Source organism: Varanus komodoensis, unplaced genomic scaffold (assembly GCF_004798865.1).
Source record: "Varanus komodoensis strain SLA01 unplaced genomic scaffold, ASM479886v1 scaffold8, whole genome shotgun sequence".
Lineage (NCBI taxonomy): Eukaryota > Metazoa > Chordata > Lepidosauria > Squamata > Varanidae > Varanus > Varanus komodoensis.
Genome location: NW_025336481.1, coordinates 38,345,067 through 38,353,372, shown reverse-complemented (window position 1 = coordinate 38,353,372; position 8,306 = coordinate 38,345,067).

The following is an 8,306-nucleotide window of genomic DNA, read 5'->3' as shown; positions in this document are numbered from 1 at the left end:
ACCAATGAGGAAGAAGCAGGTGATGTGGGCAGGAGCAGTGCTCCCTGGGATTGAATTTCAGTCACAAAGGCTGATGGGATGTGCACCACCAGTGGGAGGAAGAGACCCATGTATGCATGGAAGCCACACACTCATCTGACAGTGGAGAGTGAGCCCATCTCTTGCTTATTACAGACTATTCAGATAGATTCGTCCAATTCTCAGGAAACGGTGGAGGTGCAAGGAGGAGTGAGTGAAGCTTTTTGGGACACCCACAAGAACTGGCTTGCTTTGCGAGGGGCAGCAGATGCCAGACAGTCCTTAAATCAGTAAGGAGGTGACATGTCAAATGAGCTGCCCAAATAGAGGGTCTCTGGTGTTCCTGCTCTCTTGCCGTGAAACAACAAGGACCACCCTGAGGATGGAGAAAGAAGATTTGCTGAAAGGGAGAGACAGAGGGGAAGGTTCCAGTTTGGACACAACTCTTTACAGGGGCAGATGCTTGTCCCTCAGCTTTAGCATAAGGCTATTTAGAGTCCACGCTGTTGAACTTCAGTAGAAGACTTCTACTTCTTCTTCAAAGGACTGTCTTGAGTTTGATAACCAGAAGGAAAGAGGGAAGGGGCCAGCTCACGACAGACAGCTTCACCTAGACAAAAAACTACAGAGCACGGAAACCATGCCGCATGGTTTGGCATTACAGGCAAATGTAGCCTGTGTTTTTCAAATGGTGTCCTACAGAATCCTAGGATACATCACTCCCATGAAGTGCAAATTAGGTGTCTCCATCTCAGCAGAAATAGAACCACTGAAAGACCAGAGGAATATCCTATCAACCATCAGCAAAATTTGCAGAAGTCCAAAACAATGTTAAGCCACACCAACATCCCAGATGGGGGGCAACCCCTCCCCAAAAAGACAACCAAGTAAGAACTCAACATACCACCCTAGTGAATGGCCTTGGAGGCATAAGCTGCTTCTGAAATGGGAACAGATATCCTGCCCCCACGGCCCCACTCACAGAGGCCCCGTGAGCAGGAAAGCAAGAGGATGCCAACTGTTACCACCAACATCTCTTCAAAGAAGCTGTTTGTTTGTTTGTTTGTTTGTTTGTTTTAAAGTTCATCATATAAATCCTCCCTGGCCCATAATCCTTATATGTCATTTCTTCAATGCAGATTGTAAGCCTTAAGGCAGAGACTTGCATGCTGCTTGTCTTTGCATCCCACTCTAGGAGTCTTCCTGGCTAAAGGGAATGATGTGAATGCTGCAAATAAATACATGAATGCCAGATTAATTCTGATCAACTAAAATTATGCACCGATAGCCTGGCAAAAGATGCACAGATTTTGCTAAATCTGTTCTGTCTGTGTAACATTCTATCACCCATTTGTTGATGGTACTCGACCTTTTTAGTGCTGGAGGGAATTTCATTCCATTTGCACTAGTGTGCATTTGTGCAAATCCTCCCCAAAGAAAGGTAAACTCATCTGGAAGTCCACAGAATCCAACTCTAGGGAATCTGCAGGTCAAATTCAAAGAAAACCAAATACATGTGAATCCATTGTGGATTTCTCCAGCATCACAATCCTAGCATAGTACATTGGGTTTTTGTGATGATAACAAAGTGTGTACGTGTGCTGGGGGAACATACACTGCCCTGAGCACCTTCAAGGAAGCATGCGACAATAATTAAACAAAATATAGAATAGGACTCACCATCAGAATTCTAGGTTTAAATAGGTAAGGAGATGCTGTGCATTACCTCTACCTTTAACTATGCCTGCTTCTGATTGTGTTGGCAAGCTACTCTTTCCACACACTCTTCTGGCTGATCAGACAACTAAGCTGTGGTTCAGGGCGTGTGAACAAAGAATGGGAAGTTAGTTACTATCATCTAGGACAGCCTTGAGAGACTGGAATGGGTGCCACTTTGGAGCCCCCTGGTGGACTACATGCAAATCACATCTGCAATCTGGGGTAACAACTCACCCGTTAACCTGAAAAGTCACTAAATAGGGAACAGCGGCCATAAATTGGTTAGCAGATTGATCTGTGCTGAGAATTAAATATTCTGTAAAAGAAGGAGGTCCTTTTGGAAGGAAGGGTCCAATTAAGAAGGTCAAAAGGAACTGTCATGCTGGGTTGTTCCACTTCACGATATTCAGCAAAAGCAAGTTCAAAAGAGAGATCTGTAATTGCAGAGGAGAAAAAAGTTTAGCACTTGGGTTAGCCTCTAGTGGCTTGACAAATGAAAGAAAAAAGGTATAAATGCTAGAGTTATTACACTGAAGCTCATGCACTCACACAAATAAAATTACAGTGTTTCTCTCCCCTATAATTTAAATTCTTATTTCCCACTTCTACAGTGCTTTTTTTTGGCAAAAACTAAACTAAACTAAACCATGAAGGTCAGGTAAGCAGAGAGAAGCTTGTTGAATGGACTCCCTGTGGTCATTTGGGACCAATGTATTCAACTCCTACTCAGCAGGGCGTGGAAAGCTTGGAATAAGGCATGACCTTCAACTTTGAGGCTAGCCTAGTTGCAGCAGCAGACCCACAGGGAGAGAAGAGTCCTATTTGATGCCTTTCAGCAACTCTTCTCCATAGCCTCCTCTCCTAGGTGGCCCTGTGTCCTACTGATCTGAGAAAAGTCCCTATCTGGGGGCAGTCCTCTGTTCTGAGGAACCCTTTATTTAAAGTGCTGCACCCAGTCTGAGTCCTGTTTGAAGATCAAGAACCCTAACAGGGGAGAGCACCAGAGGCCTTGAAGTTGCTCATCAGGTCAAGAGGACATGGCCTTCCCCATTTGGGTGACATGTGTGCCATTTAAGCTCTTTAAAATAAAGCCACGTTGCACATTTGCACCCATGCCTATAAATGAATGTGTGCCAATGTTATGCAACCCTGCATCCCATTTGTTCCTGTCATAGAATCATAGAAGAGTTGGAAGGGGCCATGAAGGCCATCGAGTCCAACCCCCTGCTGTTGCAGGAGACCATGTTACACCATCCCACCCAGATGGGTGGATAAATGCACGAGGGGTGCTTAAGTCTATCATTCAGTCTACATTTTGAAGCAAACGGACCTAATCAGTGCAGACCGACACACAGTAATCCTTTGCATTTCCAAAATTTTGGAGATGCCACTCTCAATTCAAAGAGCACACCAAAGTGTATCTGAAAATACGTATTTAAAATGCATGCAAAGAAAGGACATGCATGCTGAGAAAGTGTGCGTGCTAATGAATCCTGTCCCACAAGATCCTATTATGCCAGTCCTCTGTCCGCTGCACTGGCTGCCAGCTGAACTCCAGACGCAAATCAAAGAGCTTGTTTTAACATTTAAAGCCCTGAACAGCTTAGAACCAGAATATCTGAGAATAGCCTGTTCCATATTCCCATATGTACTTACCTGGCCATTAGCTACAGAGGTCCTTCTCAGAGAATGTCCCCCACCACCATAAAATAGTAAGGAGGGTGGTGAACAGGAGAAGGGCCCTTTTAGTAGTGGCACCCCATCTATAGAATATACTTCCCAGAGAGCAATATTGTTATTTTTGTTGCAGTATTGGCAATTTTTTAAAATATGGAAGTATTGCTACATAGTATTTTCAATGCTTTTTGTTGTATGACTTTTTTTAACTTGGGTACTTTATTGTTTGCATATGGGTTTTAATCTTTGTAGACCATCCAGAGATCCATGTGGGCTATGGGGCAGGATGATGATGATGATGTGATGATGGCATATTTTGTTGGAAAGTGCACTGAAAGCACATTGGCTGGATTCGCATACCAATGTGGCATGGTTATGGCAATTTGCATTTTTTGCTAGCTTGTTTCAATGTGCCTGACATATGATAAGGCTCATGGTGTAAGCCTTCCCAATCCCTCCCTTCCCTTTGCTCTCCGACCTTTTGGTGGCATCCCAGAAGACACTGAGGGAAGGAATGAGCTCTTTGGCAGCTGTGAACAGGAGCCCGCTTCAGCTCAGCACAGACAATCTCAGCTGTACAAACAGGTTTCATGCCCTGGGAGGAAGCAGAGTTGCAGAAGCTGACCAGGCACCCTCCCCTCCTGGGGGAACTGTGGGAGGAGGGGTGGGATGCCTGACCACACTCGGGCCATAGTAATGGGTGCTTCCCCTTTCAGACAGCTGAAATTGGCTGCCTGAGTGTTTTGTAGGATGGGAGAAGCATGAAGACAAACCATCACCTTCCCACTTCCTCGGACCTCTATAGCATACCCATAATCTGAGTTCAGCAGGCTACAGGCCTATGAATTCATCATACCCCTAGAGAAGTCAGGATATTCAGCAATATAAAAGTATAAATAACAACATATTTAAATGCAAATGCATGCTTAGGTTCATCCCAATCTGTTTCCCTCTCCTTCTGCTTCCAACTGTTTGATGGTTTCCCAAGTTTGGCACATTTTTCCTCCATTCTGTTGGGCTGAAACGCCTCTCTTTCCTACTTGGCAGTAAGAGTTTTAAGCTAAAACATGCTGGCAGAGTTTTGGTAGGCTTCAACCCTGCCCCTCACCAGGAAGAGCCCCAAGAGTTTCTTCAAACTGACTATCTTATCAGGCTAAATAGAGTATGTTTATTTATTATTAAATTTCTACCTAGGAATGTATAAGGAATCCATTTTGTGGATGGGAATCCACTGGATTCCACAGGTTCAGCTTCCTAGACTCTAGCCCACTTTCTCATGGCCACAAGCCCAGCTTGCTGGCAGGCACACCAAGCGTGTGCATGGATGCCCATCAGGAGGTGAACCTGCACAAACACTGCACTCATGCCTTGCAGCCTTCATTTGTGCTGCACGTGCTGGGGAAGAAGGTTGCCGCTTGTACAACCAAAGTGCTGTGAGCATGCGCAGAGTGCCTCTTTGTTTCGCTTGCTTTCTAAGAGAGGGCTGAGCACAAGAAGAAGTCCAACAAGCAGAAGAGGGCCAGGTTCCTGGGTGGATCATCACAACTCTGTCTCCATAACCCTGGGAGTTAGTGTTGGAGTCCAAGGCATGGCAGCGGGTGACACTTATGAACACCAGGACCCAGACGCCTCAATGCAAAGCATTAGCCAACGTCCACGCCAAACTCCAAGCCGACAGTAGTAAGCACAAACCAGGAGTCAAGAGCCAGAAAGCCACACAAGGAGAGGGTACCTTTGGAGCAGAAGCAGGAGAAGAAGCAAGGCCCAGAGGCAGTGACAGCAGCCAAGGATTCACAGCAGGTGCAGAGGGCACATCCAAGGTTTCACATAGCTACAGGAAGCACCACAACAGGCCCTCATTGTTGGGGCAGCTTCTGGAGGGAAGAACCAGTTCTTATATAGCGCTTCATTCAGGGCTCCCAGGTAGAGCTCATAAGTGACCATACACAGGCTATGGGTCCGATCCTGCAGCTACCAGGGCTGTTATTCTGGCTTGTGGTCAGAAGATGGAGCCCTGAAGCTGCCTCAGATCCTGACAGTTCGGTTGGGTGGTGAGTCAGCAAGTAGCCCCAAATAACATTTGTGAGCTTGCCAGCCCAGCAGGGACTAAAACCCAGATCTCCTAGGCCCAACATCCTGACCAGTATTGCCACACTGGCTCTCAGGCGAAACTGAGACAAGCGAGAAAGTGACTGCTTTGACCATCCCTACCGTGCACACCCGGGCTCAAGACTGGAGCTTAGATCTACAGGCTTCCTTTTCCATTTTACTCTAAAAGTAAGTCTCAAATGCACCGATCAGCAGAAAAGACCACAATTAGAATCCCCCCATGGAAGAGCATGCCTGGGCAATGCTCTGCTGCCTCCCCTGCCAGTAATGAGCCAGTGTCTGGGAGGCACAAGGTGGAAGGCAACCCACCTCTCTCGGGTTGAGCACTCAGCTCACGGCCGCACCGCCACGGAGCCGTGCTCGGGAGGGATTCCTGGGGAACGTGATGAAATATTCATTGGCTCATATTTGTAAATGGCCCCGGCAACATACTGAGGAAATGACCTCTGATGAAACGTCCGCATTAAAATGGAATAGGAGCCAGGCGAAACGGGAGCTACAGACGATGCGTGTTTTGTCAGCACCGACAAGCCAGCAAACACAAACAGAAGGACTGCTGCTTCAAAGCTATCATGTTGGCATCCAGCTACAAATGCGGAGATGGACTGTTTACTTCAGAGATCCTCGACTGGTGGGGCTGCCAGTACCAGATGCTTCTTAGCATCAGGATCCAGACCAAGAATGTGTGAATGTATATACCAAGAATGTATATACCAACATTGTGCTGTTGCCCAAAATTAGTGCACAGAGCAGAAAGGAGAGGATACTACTGCATTCCTTTTTTTCAGCGTGACACATTTATTTATTTATTTATTGAATTTATACACCACTAGAATAGCCCATATCTGGGCTCTCTGTGCAGCTCACAATATAAAGCAACACACCATGCTAAAAGAGTGTGCCTCCATGCATCCTTGCAAGCTTAAGGAAATTCAGGAAGTCCAAGAACCATTTTCACCTTCTTAACCCTCCCCTGTTGGCTGCATCAGGCCTCCCATGGATCCGGAAAAAAAGGGGGAAATATTTAACCAATGGCCTTTGAAGCTGCTGTGAAACACCAGCATTAACTTGCACACTTGCCATTTTGTTTGCTAAAAAGTGTGTGTGCACATGTATGTGAAACTAGAGGGGCACTTCAGGGGCCCTAGGTGGCTGCACTCCCTTGGCCTATATTCAGAACACTGAAATGTTATCAAGAGGGGGCTATCCCTAGCCAAAACAGAGATTCAGTATGTTTAGCACAGCCTTTCCCAACCTTGGGCTCTCCCAGTGTGAGTTCCTTTTGGGCAAGAACTCCTATCATCCTCAGCTCACATAGCCATTGGATGTGGTTGTCATCCAACTCATCAGAAAGGTGCTCAACCTAGGGAAGGCTGGCAGAATGGGAAAGTTTTGCAGTGAAAGTTTTTCACTGTTTTCCACCCATCCTTTCCCCTTGCCTCTCTCCTCCTTCCTTGTCTCTGTTGGAATGTAGAGTATAAGCTCCTTGGAGCAAGGAACAGCATTTTCACAGCATTGTGCTGAAAGGCACCTGCCATGGTGATGATGCTGTAGAAATAAAAGAGCCAAATCATGAAAGAGGGCCTTATCTTGTGAAATACAGATTGCCTAAGACCACATAAGAAGGAAAATTGTCCAACTGTTTCTAGAATATGTTCTGCATTTCTCCGCATCATCCTCATCATTGCACAACCCACTCTGTTGCTTGCAACCTTTCCCATTCTGAAACCTAGTTCTTTTCACACTTTTGCTACCCTTAGGGCCATTCCCCCACTTAGCATACAAAAAGAACGCATTATCGCTAAAGTGCATTATCTGCACTGTAACCTGCTATTTCTCGACAGGGATATATCCAAGGACGCAGGACTCGTGTGTCTAGACATTCTCATTTATCCTGTTCCTTTTGCAACATTTGGATCATGAGCAGGGATGGGTTCCCTCTCCCCTTTGAGCCACCATCACTATGCAGGTGCTGAGAGCTGTGGCACTGGTTCTGCAGTGCCTCGTGGCCAACGGTCCACGCCTGTGTCGGAATGTTCCACTCTAGAGACTGTGCAGGGACTGCAAAGCCATTTCAGCAACCTGCCAAAAGAGCTTGGTATTCTATGATTTGCCTCCACAGGTAAATTCAGCCAGCTTCCTCCTATCATTTCATGCATGTAATCCTGAAATCAAAGCTTTAATGACCACCGATTGATGCCCCAGGTCCTGCAGAAAAGTGAGATATCATAGCCTGAACCAAACTGAAGACACTTTTTAAATACTAATATGTTGTGTTGGCAGATTTACCTTAAGGTCAATAGTAGTGAAGAATAAAGAACCAGCCTGCAAAAAGCAGAATGTGTAAGCAGACAGCTCCATCTCGTGGTAAACAGGAGAAAACCATCTGAATATCGGCGATTCCTCCCAGGATTGCTGGGAATACTCCAGGGGCACGCATTTCTTTAGATGGCCAGTCGTGCATTTGTTTAGCTGTCATTCAGAGGTCATTCCTGACTGGTGTTTTAAAACTTACAAGCAAGAGAATTCTCCAGGATCATAAGCTGACCAGAAATGGAAAGGATGTTGTTTTATTAGGGAGAAGGTTGGTCATGATGGCTGTAGGCTACCTCCGGGATCACAGGCACAACGCTTTTGAAAATCAGTCCCTAGGGAGCATCGCCAGAAGAGGTCTATTGCCCTCTTCTCCTGCCTGTGGGCCATTCAGAGGTGTTTGGCCACGATGGAAAGCAGAATCCTGTACTAGGCAGGCATTCCATTGACTTTTTTCATTGCTTTGTCAA